This window comes from Podarcis filfolensis (assembly GCF_964270895.1).
Source record: "Podarcis filfolensis genome assembly, chromosome: 3".
Taxonomy (NCBI): Eukaryota; Metazoa; Chordata; class Lepidosauria; order Squamata; family Lacertidae; genus Podarcis; species Podarcis filfolensis.
This window is the reverse complement of record NC_139606.1, coordinates 41909280-41922535: the sequence shown is the minus strand read 5'-3', so window position 1 is coordinate 41922535 and position 13256 is coordinate 41909280. Positions and strand designations below refer to the sequence as shown.

Sequence of the window (13256 nt, the reverse complement as noted above, 5' to 3'; positions counted from 1 at the left end):
GTTTCCAGCAACTGACTGAGGCTGGAAACCTTGCTGGTTCTCATCAGGAGCAGCCGGTGAAGTCACTTTGCCGTCCTCTCCTTCAGAAGACAGGTGAAGCCAACTCCTGCCTCATGACAGCCTTCTCTGCAGGGCAGCCCCTAAATTGTGGCGCTTCCTTCCCAAACAGGTGTGTCTAGCACCTTCATGATACAGCTTCTGGAGGATGCTGACGACACACTTTTTGACCCTGGCTTTTGAACCTTGAGGTGTATCTTTTTGGGACCCACCTTATTTCTGTAATCTTAAATTGTTTTAAAGTGTTTTTCACATTGTATAACATTGTTCTAATCTTAACAGCCTGTTTTAATTGTTGTGTAACTTGCCCTGTTACCTGAGGGTGAGAGCTGGGTAATAAATTGTAACGGTAGCAGTAGTAACCATAACAATAATAATAATGATTATTTGAAGCATTTCATTGCTTCAATTTAGATGAGGCTCTTCTATATGTCATTGTTGAACCAGCTTATAGCTAAAAGTGAAGTTATGCCAACCTTTTCGGGCTCCTCTTAGGTCTTTCTTGGTTCAGCATTCATAGCAAATATATTTATCTCAGGGGACTTGTTATTAGCATTTTGAAACTGGCTGCTGATTGAAAAGTATCCACATTAAGACTGTCTTTCAAGATGCATGGCAGTTCCAGTGGCACTGTAGCATCTGTTGCTCTGAGGAAGTTGACTTTAATTTTTATCCCCTCCCAGTTGTCATTGGAGTCACAGATATGATAAAAAAGCAACAACCCACAAAGCAGCCATGAAGATTGTGAGAGAAATGAAGATGAGGGCCCCAATAATTCAATGGAGCAATCTTGTTGATATGCAAAGTGCACATACCGTAAATACGGCCACATTAAGGTTGGCTTATTTTAAATGGACACAGTGAGTCTAACTTCTGATTAAGAGGTTGGATCACATGGGCCAAATTTTAAAATAACGAGTTAACGTCTTACACTCCAAATTAGGGATATTGGTAACATACAGATTTAGCTGTCAAAGGAGGCTCTTGCTATGAGGACTATGAGAGAAAATATGTTGCTCAGGTTTTTGCCAAACACAGCGCTGTGTCTGTAATAGACAAAGTTCTTGGAAAGTTAATTATTGTCTTTTTCTTTTTAAAGACCGATGCTGTGGGGCCACTTGTAAAACCTTCCCTCTCATAAGTCACAGTCGACCTGCTAGTACGGCCTCACACAAAGCACTTGGTGAAAAATGAAGCAAAGTGATTAATTACATGTGTTAAAAATAAATTTGCGGTAGATAGCTGTGGCATTCCATTTTCAATCTCTTGTTCTGGGTACTGTTCACTTTTTGAAACACCGGCCACATATCTTCCCTTTGATGTGCATTACTTCCTTTTTGTTCTGGTTTTATTTAAAATGGAAAGTGTCTCACCTTCCATGAGTGGTGTTTCATCATGGGCATATCCACTAGGGAGGGAGTGACTCTGGAAAGGTTTGAGGCACCTCAGATCAATGATTTGTATTGAAATTTAACCTTAAGATAAAAGGCTTACATTGAACTTGAAAATTTCAGAGTGTTCCTGCTGTTCACTTCTGCCTCTTTCTGCACCATACATGTAAAGCAGTATCAGATCACTTTAAACCGTCATGGCTTCTCCCAAAGAATCCTGGGAACTGCAGTTTGTTAAGGGTGCTGAGAGCTGCTATGAGACCCCGGTTCCCCTTTCAGAGATACAGTTCCCAAAGCAACTTGTGAAGAGGAACTGATTGTTAAATCACATGGAGAATTGTAGCTTTGTGAGGAGAATAAAGGTAAAGGGTAAAGGGACCCCTGACCATTAGGTCCAGTCATGACCGACTCTGGGGTTGTGGGGCTCATCTTGCTTTATTGGCCGAGGGAGCCGGCGTACAGCTTCTGGGTCATGTGGCCAGCATGACTAAGCCGCTTCTGGCGAACCAGAGCAGCGCACGGAAACGCTGTTTACCTCCCGCCAGAGCAGTGCCTATTTATCTACTTGAACTTTGAGGTGCTTTCAAACTGCTAGGTTGGCAGGAGCAGGGACTGAGCAACTGGAGCTCACCCCATCGTGGGGATTCGAACCGCCGACCTTCTGATCAGCAAGTCCTAGGCTCTGTGGTTTAACCCACAGCGCCACCCGCGTCCCTTTGTGAGGAGAATAGGGGCCTCCTAAAAGCAATCTCTCAGAATCCTTAACAAACTGCAGTTCTCAGTATTCCTTGGAGGGTAGCCATGACTTTAAAGTAGTAAGATACTGCTCTGTTTTCAGGAGGGTACCTTTTGCTTGCAGACGAAGTGAAAAGGTATCAGGGGATACAGTTGCAAAATGAGATTAGTTCCCTCCCAGCCAGATTGTTCTCCCAACTCATAGCAGTGGAGGTGAGCTATATTGTACTGGCTATCCACAGAGCAGAGTTCTCCAGCTCCTCATTTAGCCCAGGGGTGCAAAAGTTGCAGCCTTCCAGATTCTGTTGAATTCCTACTCCCATCGGCCCCAACTAGCATAGTCAGGTATGATGGGACATAAAATCCAGCAGCATCTGGAGGGTCAAAATTTAGCAGCCTCTGATTTAAGCAGTAGCTGACAAATGGGTGTTTCCAGAGGTAATAACATCCAGTCATTGCTGTTCTGTTTTAAACTGCAAGTATGCTTCCAGAATTCTAGCATTCTCTAGCCAAATAGTTTCCTTTCCTTTTTTAAAAAATGTTTTCCCCCAAACATTTATTTTCAATATTAATCACGGAAAATTGATTACAAAAGTAATTCTACAAACAGGAAACCCAAATGCAATAGGCAGCTATAAAAAAAGGACCAAGCTCTCAATTTCTCTCTATTTTAATGTTACTGGAATAACTATAGTTTCACTCACCTTTTTCATTCACTTACCTTTCTTACATGATTTATTGTAAATAAATAAATATAGATATTTGACAAATATCATCCTACTGAGGAAACTGGTCCTTGGAGAAGTAGGCGCATAAAACAACATGATAAAGCTGAATTCTCTAAGCTGGGTCTATCTTTGCTCTTTTGCTTATAGACTTCCAGGTGTTGCTAGACTATGGTGCCCTTCATTCCTGATCACTGGCTGTGTTGGCTTGGACTGATGGGAGTTGGGAGCCCAAAATCATTTGGAGGGGCCACAAGCTTTTGTCTGCAATTCACAAGCAAAAGCAACTTATTCTCATGCCATAATTTGAAAGTTGCTGTATTTTTTACATAATTCTGAAGGGCATTTAACACCACCACCACCACCACCACCTCCAGGAAGGTGAACATGAAATTTCTAATTACCCTACAGGGCCTAAGGGTCCTGAAACTGATGTTTGGGAGCTTTGCAAACATATTTTGTAATCCCTGGCAAACCAGGACCTTCTGAGCTGACATATGTCTGGAAGACTGAACTGATTGTTTCTCACTTCAGAGTCACTAGGCACAGATGGATAAGGGTCACATAGAGACCTAGAAAATGAGGTTACGAATGCACAAACAGGTTTCTGTAGATGGCAAACTAATAAACTAGGCAATTCTCTAACCACATTCTTTCCATTTTGCTTCTAATTACAGCTAACTACAAAGTTAGTTCTTCTCTTTAGGTGCACTTTAATTACTCTCCTCTGCGTTGGCTCTCTGCATTATGATCTCTTTACACACACTGGAGGAAATAGACGTTTAATTAACCAGATGGCTCTCGATAAATCTTCACTGTTACTCTCTGAATCTGAGAGCAAGCGCTGCCTATTACAAAAGGGAAAGGAGGCCTTCAGGTTTTGGGGGTGAGGTAAAGCAAAAAGTAAAAAAACCAACATCAGAATGTGTGCCTAAGAAAAGTGAAAAATTCAAAAAGAAACCACTAGACTAGATGTAGAAAATCGATGTAGAAAATACTGATACATAGCCAAGTCCAAAGAGTTTTGCCTGTCCTGTACCAACTACTGCTTGCCCAGGAATAATTGATGGAGGAAGAAAAAACAACAACACAGAATAGGCACAATAGGCAGTCCTGTGTAAATCACCTTGATTTTCCGAGGTGGAGATAAATATGGGTATGAAAGTCCTAAAATAAAACAGACCAAAATTAAAATAAAGTTGCCTGCTACTGAAGTCTCAAACTTGGGAGACTGTAGCTCAGAAGCCTCTAGTTAACTAGACTGCAAATACACTATCTGATTTTTATTTTTATAAGTCTGTTACCAACTACCCATTTACAATATAAAATCCGCATCTGGAAGCACCCAACCTATGCCTGTGCTGGGTTACAATAGCCAGCAAGAGAATATGTCAGAAATGGGATTTATTCTGCATGGGATCTTAGATTAAAGGCAAAGACCTTATATTTGGAAGCTGCATTTGTCTTGTTGGCACTAGCCCTTTGAATATTGATATGCTGGCAGTAGAACTGCACAATATTCCTGTCATTTTTTATAAAGGAGCAGGAAAACAAGCCACAAAATGACTGAAGCAGAGCTAGTATATATTTTTCTTTTCCAGTAAAAATGAACTGCTTCTGTTTTGCCTAGAACTGTTACATTACTGATCCCTGAAGTGGAACGGTGTCTGCAGAACCACCTTTAAATATCTATGCGATTATGATCCAGCATACAGGGGAACCAGAGCATGATGGGAAATGTATGGCATAGCCTTGCAGCTCCTCCACCTCACTTTCTGTGAATGTGAAAATGTATATAAAAGTTTGTGGGGGGTTTTAAAGTCGCTTTTTGTTTACAAAAGAGAAATACCAAAGCACTACACATTATAGTAAAACACAACAATATCCAGTAAATGTTAATAGTCACGAGTAAAATATCATCAATATCAAAAAGGGACGTGGGTGGTGCTGTGGTCTAAACCACAGAGCCTAGGGGTTGCTGATCAGAAGGTCGGTGGTTTGAATCCCCATGACGGGAAGAGCTCCCATTGCTTGATCTCTGCTCTTGCCAACCTAGCAGTTTGAAAGCATGTCAAAGTGCAAGTAGATAAATAGGTACCGCTCCGGCAGGAAGGTAAATGCCATTTCCGTGCAATGCTCTGGTTCGCCAGAAGCAGCTTAGTCATGCTGGCCACATGACCTGGAAGCTGTACACCGGCTCCCTCGGCCAATAAAGCGAGATGAGCGCCGCAACCCCAGAGTCGGCCACAACTGGACCTAATGGTCAGGGGTGCCTTTACCTTTACCTTAAATTATCATCATGGCAACCAAGAACTTAAAACAGGAGTCTCCAGTGGGATAGAGCTGCAGCAATAGCCTTGTGGCAACAGTGTAGCTGCAGTTGCTTACCAGATTGGGGAGAGTGGGGGCTGTGCAGTGCACTGCCAGGAGCACCAGATTGGCTCTGCAGGTGCACTGTGCAACCTTGACCTAACCATCAGCTTGCCCCTCACCATCCCTGTAAGCAGCACTGACACTGTCACCAGGAGACTATTGCTTAGGCTCCACTAGATTGGACAAGCTGCTCCTGACATCAGGGAACTGGTATCAATGACCAGGAATCACCTGGGCAAACAGGTACATCTCCAACTGTTGGCACCACGCTTGGTGCCTTCCGGACCTCAACAGGGAGAGCATTCCATATAGTAGGCACAACAATGGAGAAACGTGATCACACTCTTGAGTTTTTGCTCAGTATAAAGTAGGGAGAGGGGTGGGACAGAGAATGACCTGCAAACATCAGGTGTGGGTGTGCTGGGGTGTGTATCTGAATGTAGGATAACATATTTGTTGCTTGTAGGAGAACCTAAGTTACCTACTTCCACCTTGCTCAACCCAAATATTACAAATTCTGCGTGTCTCCTTCCAAAGGTAGCCAAGCACAGGTATCTATCTATTTATCTATTTATCTATCTATCTATCATCTATCTATGTTTTCTAGTTGTCAGCTTCCTTGGAGGTTTCAAGCCAGGACAGAAAGGCAGAGCATAAATATTTTAATAAACAAACAGTGAAATCTAAAATAGCTAACAATTTAGAATTTATGTTATGATTTAATATGTTCAAGCTCCAGCTCGTTGATAGAAGAAAAGACCATTGGTGAGTTTCCTCCCCCCCTTTTCTCTTTTTGTTCCCTTTTAAAGTAGCACCTTAGCACCTTAGACCCAAGTTAGCTTCAGATAATAAACAAGCATATTGTTAACTTGCAGCTCTCATGGCAGCCGTTAATCAGTTAAAACTTTGGTTCATTCATCTACTGATTTAAATAAATTAAAACCTAGGGTCTTAACTTTTGCTACTGACGGGTAAAAGAAATAATCATATGTCATCCATGCTGTTCAGTGAGTATGGTCATGATTTCCCCTCGTCCATGAAACCTTAAAGCATTAGTCATAAATCCTTTATTTTCTATTAGAAAATGATGAATGCCACCTTTGTATAAATCACAGTGTAGAGAACTTAATAATCGTAAAACCTATATTTCTGCAAACTTGCACAATATATCCCCCCCCCCTGAGTTAGGGACCTTTAAATAAAGTAATATTTAATTCAAGGCAGTGGGGCTTCTTGGAAATCTAATAATCTGAGTCTTCGCTCATACTTTAGGGTCAAAGGAATACACATGCTCTCAAGTGCATCAGCCTCATTTTGTTTCTTAATGGCCTTGCCAAAACCAGTTTGAAAACTTTGCATGTGCTTCAAAGAAAGGATTATAGGGAAGAATTTTCAACAGGATGTCATCTGGTTGTCCGAGGGAGCATACTCATGAGAATAAATACAAACTCTTCTTCTTTCCTTCTACTCCAGACAACGTAACATTAACTGCTGTAACCTCTAGGTAAGAACGCGATGTCATTATTTCAATGTTAGCTATTTACAGTGACTTCCCTCTCTGACAGCTGCTGTGCTGTATATTACAGAAATCACTTGCAACGAAGGTACTTGGTTGGAGACTACTTCAAATCACCAGCACTGACTGATGTCAGAACTTCAGGTACAATAAATTCACTGCAGTACTAATCTAGCTAGCAGACATGCTTTCGTGTTCTGTTTCAGAATGACGAGAAAGAAATGTGTTGACTGCAGAGCACCAGTAAATCCAGTGTGTTAGTTCTACACTGAAATAGACTTAATTCCCAATGGAATAGTAGGGCATCACATAGTTAGCAATAACTTTTTGGACTGATTTAGATGGGACCTAAGTCCGACTGAATCAGGCTGCAGTCCAAATCCCACTTACCTGGGAGTAAGTCCTGTTGAATCTGAGTAGATATGGTTAGGAATGTGCTGGTACTGTAGATCCAGACCAACAGGAGTACCGTATTTTTTGCTCTATAAGACTCACTTTTCCCCTCCTAAAAAGTAAGGGGAAATGTGTGTGCATCTTATGGACTGAATGCAGGCTGCGCAGCTATCCCAGAAGCCAGAACAGCAAGAGGGATCGCTGCTTTCGCTGCACAGCAATCCCTTTTGCTGTTCTGGCTTTTGGGATTCAGAATATTTTTTTTCTTGTTTTGCTCCTCCAAAAACTAGGTGCGTCTTGTGGTCTGGTGCGTCTTATGGAGGGAAAAATACGGTAAATCAGCTGAAAAGTTCATGCCTTTGTGTTGTGATTGTATTTAGGATAGAGCTTAAAGGTGACAAGCGAAAGGATGCAGTATAAATAAATAATGAAATAACAGCCAGTGCTTTTCAGTATCAATTGACACATGACAGTATTTGACATGCAAACGGTATTTGATTGCAGCTGACAGCTAAGCATCAGTAGCAATCCACTTAGCATCCTGAGCTGAAATGTAACTGCAGTCAGTATTTAGCAGTTTGCTTCCAGCAGCATTAAGTAAATTCAACCAAACAGGAAATATTATTAACACAAGGGGATAGGCAGGTAGCACACACAAAGGAATGCTAATATAAAATTTCAGTCCCAACAGTTGAACACTAGGTTTTTATTTTAAAATGCAAACTAGAATTCCTAGATTTGATTTTGGGAAATTTGGTGCATTTTATAATTTCCGGGGGGGTGTGTGTGTAACTTTAGCTCTACTATTCACTCGGCACATTTAAAGATAAGCCGGAGTCTTGGTACTTCTTGAGCTGTATGTTTTCTTAGGCAGCTCCTAGTTCTGTTTTCATTTCTAACTTTTTGTGCTATGGAGCAATGCCTTTCTTGCCTATATGAGTACCCTTACCTTTCTTGAAACTCAGGTGTGATTGTTTTGTGAAATGAAAATACTTTCACAGAGCCCAATGGGTTGTTTCAAAGCTGACCTTATTTTATTATATTTTGCTCAAGCGTCTATTCTCAGTGGAGTTCTTTGCATTGCCATTCTCCCTCAGCTGCTTTATCGCCTTCCAAATCACGCTGTCTGAGAATTTCAGTAATGTGTTTACGCCCTCTTCTAGATCATCAGCAAATGCTTCAATAAGCCTGGACCTCAGGGTGATCCCATTATAGACTTTGAGCCATCCAGCAGGCAGAATTGTTGTTCTGTCTGCTTCCTTTTTCCTTTTTCTTTTAACAACTGTGTGCTCCTAGCCAGAACTCCATGAACTTTTAAACAGATATCAAGTTGCTTTATTTTTTTTTCCATTTGATGAATGTGAACAAGGGTGGGCCCTCTCACACTGGCACTGCCTCAAATGTTGTCTGTCATCCCCATTAATCAGGTAAGCACAAAGCCTTTATGCAGTGCTATTTTTTTCCCTAGAAAATAGGTGCCGGAACTCACAACGAACGCCTGCCTTGTTCTCTTAGAATGGCAATGGCGCCCACCTAAAAGGTGCCAGAACTGAGTTCCGGTGAGTTCCAGCTGAACAAAAGCCCTTCCTTTATGGGAGTTTGCCTTAGAGAATGCAGAGTCACCTACCTATTTATTTTGTTTATTGATTACTAACCTTTTCTTGCTGCTGCTGTTACTCAGCTAATTATGTACCATATTTTTTGCTCTATAAGACTCACTTTTCCCCTCCTAAAAAGTAAGGGGAAATGTGTGTGCATCTTATGGACCGAATGCAGGCTGCGCAGCTATCCCAGAAGCCAGAACAGCAAGAGGGATTGCTGCTTTCACTGCGCAGTGATCCTTCTTGCTGTTCTGGCTTCTGAGATTCAGAATATTTTTTTTCTTGTTTTCCTCCTCCAAAAACTAGGTGCGTCTTTTGGTCTGGTGCATCTTATAGAGCGAAAAATACAGTATTTCCCAACTTCCCACTACCTAAAGAGTAAAAACCTTCTATAATTGTTATTGGGTTTATTTGCTTGGTAAATAATGACTCAGGACTTGATTACTGTAGTTAATTGTCTTTCTTTTTACATTACTATTGTTTTATATTATTGGGTTACTTTTCTTAGATTTATTTTTACATTTTGTATTGTTCTCCCATATTATGCCTGTTAATTTTTGTTGTTGTTGTTGTTTGCTAAAGCTATAATTGTGTCTTTGGGGCCAACTAGTCAGTCAGGGCAGAGCTGCTATTTGGTTAGCTCACTGAACAAAATATCTGAAAGGGGCTTGAAGATAAGTTGCCTACCCTTGTTGAAACACCTTCCGCTCTGTGCAACTGCTGTACTACAACGGTTGGCAAATAGGCAAGTAGATAAGGCACCACCCAACCTTGCGTGGGGTGTTTGTGTCTCATTTTAGTTGAGCAAATCTGTCTTTCTTATGTTTGTCAACTTTTGGTTGCATCCAAAAGTTATGTGAGAAGAACACCACTTACTTGGGAGAGCTTTTCCTTAACCTCCTACCCATTGCTGCTTCTTGTACCCCATGTAGGGCCTCTCCTGGGGAGCAGGGATCTTTAGAAAAGGCCTGTGAGGGCAGGGAGAATTGCCAAAAAACCAAGCCGAGGCCACTTCTAAGTTCCCCATCACACCCCATGAGCTTCATAGCTGAGTGGGGATCGGAACTCAGATGTCCCCAGTCTAAGTACAACACATTCACTAAGCCACACTAGCGCTTAATAATTCACAGAAAAGTAATGATTGTGGAAGTGAATTGCCCTTACAGGGATATATCCGTTATCCATCCTACCTTTCCTATTCCCTTACTTTGTGGGAGCCTGAGATTTCAAATCTATGAAGTGCAGTTCATTTCCCCATGAAATATTACATGCTGTGCTGCTGATGCGATTGGCCTGTGAATTCTTTCAGCAATGTCTTCAGACTTGTCATAGTTATGAATGCTTGTGCTGCTGAGAACAGCAACAGATCAGATGGCAGTGAGGTAGGGTGGGGTGAGGTGTCCACCAACGAGACAGCCGACGTTAACCTTCATTGTTGTCATATGTGTTGGCTATAGGTCATTCCTCCCCACCCCAGGCCCAGTTTTAACTAATGAAGTACAAAAACGAGCCCAGCAATTTGATGGAATGACAAGCGAGGATGACACCAGACAAGAAGATCTGGGGCTTCCTCAAAAAACTTTGGCGCTTTGAGGCAGCAATGTGAACCTCTATGGGGTTGGAAATAAGGAATAAACGGAAGACCACTTAATAAGGTGAGTTACCAGAAGCAGAAGCAAAATTCTTCTCACTAACCCCCTTTCCCTGTATCTGATCATTTGTAGGTTCGCTGCCCCAGAAATGTCAGGTAAAGAGGTGATTCCAGAGTTTGCTTCCTCCATTGTTACTGAAATGTCGGGTCTTTCACTCTGCTAATTAAAAGCTGTTGATGAAAAGAGTGTGATGTAGCCTTTTGGCCTGTCCCTGAATACCCAATCATAAAACTGCTTGAAGTCTGAGATCTAGCACCATTGCAGCACAGCTGATTCATACTTCCCTTTTCAAATTAGTACAGGAGGAGCCTGACTTTAAATGGTAAAACTCTGCTCTCAAATGTTAATGGTGAATATTTATTTAAATGGTCAGATTTTTTGACAAGGAACACAGAAGCAAGGCCCCAATCCTTTTCCAATTGTCCTTTCCAGATCATTTCTGGGAAGCTCCACCATTTAAACCAATTACGTTTCAGAACTGATGGTGCCTTGCAAAACATTTTGCTATGTAAACTCTTTTATTTCCCCCCCTCTGCCACATACAAAGTGGGTACTCAAAGTGGGTACTCCCACTAAATTAAGCGACATTCCACCCCGAACATTTCAGAGAAATGTCCCCCTGCTCCCTGATTTTGGCGAGGATATCATTTCAGACCCTCACAACAAATGGTCATGACTAGTACCACTTCCAGTGACTCTGGAAAGTATCTCTGGATGACGTGCATTTCTATCAGGAAAGATGAGAACATGAACCTGTCATCCTGTACAGGGATACCAAGGATCACCTAGCACTGGCCTAATGTGCATGGAGCTCAACATATAGGAATCCACTCATTTTGATAGATCCATGCTCACATTGCTGAGTGTCCTTAGTCTTTAACACTATGTCAAGGAAAGAAAACCTTATTGGGTTCCAACTCCCATCCGTTTCAGCCAGCACAGCTAATGGTCATTAAAGCTGTGCCAACCTTTATGTTTGGGGTGGGGGTTGGTATCTTGGAATCTTGTTTCATACATATATAGTGGCATTTGACGAGAGTTCCTTTGTACGTTGCATAAATCCCTTACTACAAGGGCAAAACCAACTTCTGAAATGGAATGTTTGTTTCTCTTCTCTAGAAATGTCAGTCAATCCCTTTACTTCAGGACAACCAAGTCAGATGGGCTCCTTCCTAATGAGTCTGCAAATAAACATTTGTGCAATATGTTTCATGAATATGGCTCCTGTGGTTTCTTCTTCCACTAATTTCAATCCTCTTCAGGCGTAGTCAGTGTGATGGCAGCCAGTTGTTGTTGGACAACAATGACCACCGTTCCTAACTATTGGCCATGTTGACTGGGGCTGATAGGAGTTGGTGTCCAAAAACATCTTGAAGGGACCAGATTGACTACCCCATGCTAACATTATTATTTTTTCATATCCCATGTGAAAAGTTTCTAGTAATTCTAATTGGCTTGCAATATTTAAGATTTAATGATTTGGTTTTGGTTTTTCCCCCCACCTTAGCATGATTCCATGTGGTGATTCTTAACATCAGATAGGAGAAAAGTCATTTCATTAATATTTTTTGCCACTAACGTGTTTCTAATTAATGTAAGTGTAGCTGTGAAACTGAATATCTCCTTAATCTTAGAGAGCTCAGGTCTATAATTACCTGCTTCACCCCTTGCGTTCTTTGTTTAAGGTTCATTGCCAGAAAGGGATTTTATGTTCTATAATGCTTAAGGAAAACTCATTTTTTCTTCATAATGGAATTTATAAAATACCATGCCCTCAACTGTGCATTTGACGGGATCTATTATAGAACTAATTCCATAGAGTTTCCCATCCAGAACACCGAAAGCACCATCCAGTTCTATTAAAAATTGTTTTGCTTGTTTTAAGAAGGCCGGACCCCTGGTGGAATTGACTTTTATGTTGTGAATAGTGGTAGAGGAAGGTTGTACAGAGAATTTTGGTTGAGAATTAAAGGACTAAGTCCTAACACTGTGACTAGCCCACCTGCACATCAAATAGAGTCTTTAGTTTGATACTGATTGGAATTACAAGGACAGAACAAATAAAGTGGCCATGTGCTCCCATAATGGTCATATCTGGATGTCTCCAGCTGCTGCTGAAATCCCCACCTTCACGATTTTGCTGGACTCTAATATCTTGAGGTTACGTTAAACTTGAGGCTACGTTAAGTTGGTTTGAGCAATGGAATGCACATGCTGACTCATCATGTCATTAAATCAGTGAGGACACTTTCTTAAATATGCTGCCATGGAACTGTCATGCAGATAATTCCCTTCGGTTGCAGAGGCTGATGCATTTGAGAGCATTGGCAGCAACCATCTGCATTCAGGGTGCAAGCTGACATACCCTTTATGTCAAAGATGCAGAACTTGTGGCTCTCCAGATGTTAACGGACTCCAGTTCTCATCAGATCCAGCCAGAGAGTTCGGATGACTGGAGTTGTATCCCAACAGTATCTTCTGAGGAACTTCATTCCTTGGAGCCATAATGAACATTTGCAGTCAGTGGCGTAGCGTGGGGGGTGCAGGGGGGGCCGGCCGCACCGGGCGCAACATCTGGGGGTTAGGGTTAGGGGGCGCAAATCCATGGGTTAGGGGGCACAAATTACTTGCCTTGCCCCGGGTGCTGACAATCCACGCTATGCCACTGTTTGTAGTTAGTTGTTGTACTAATTAGCTCAGCTCACAACTCTGGGCTGTTTTACAAACTGAGCAGCATCCATTTCCCCAAGATGTTCTTTTCTGTCTTGGAATGTTAAGAGAGATTCTGTACAAATGTGGTCAGGATTCAGGCA

General features: G+C 41.8%; 1 long non-coding RNA gene across 3 annotated transcripts; it reads left to right on the top strand.

The window, feature by feature from the left end:
* The first annotated feature begins 8424 nt into the window (after positions 1 to 8424).
* LOC310760177 lies at positions 8425 to 11659 on the top strand. Of its 3 annotated transcripts, none has more exons than XR_014546829.1 (4): positions 8425 to 8617; positions 10249 to 10446; positions 10746 to 10792; positions 11563 to 11659. It is a non-coding gene; the product is annotated as an uncharacterized lncRNA (long non-coding RNA). The 3 variants fall into 3 exon arrangements; XR_014546830.1 differs by having other exon boundaries at positions 10741 to 10792; XR_014546831.1 differs by lacking the exon at positions 10746 to 10792 and having other exon boundaries at positions 8432 to 8617.
* Positions 11660 to 13256: the final 1597 nt, after the last annotated feature.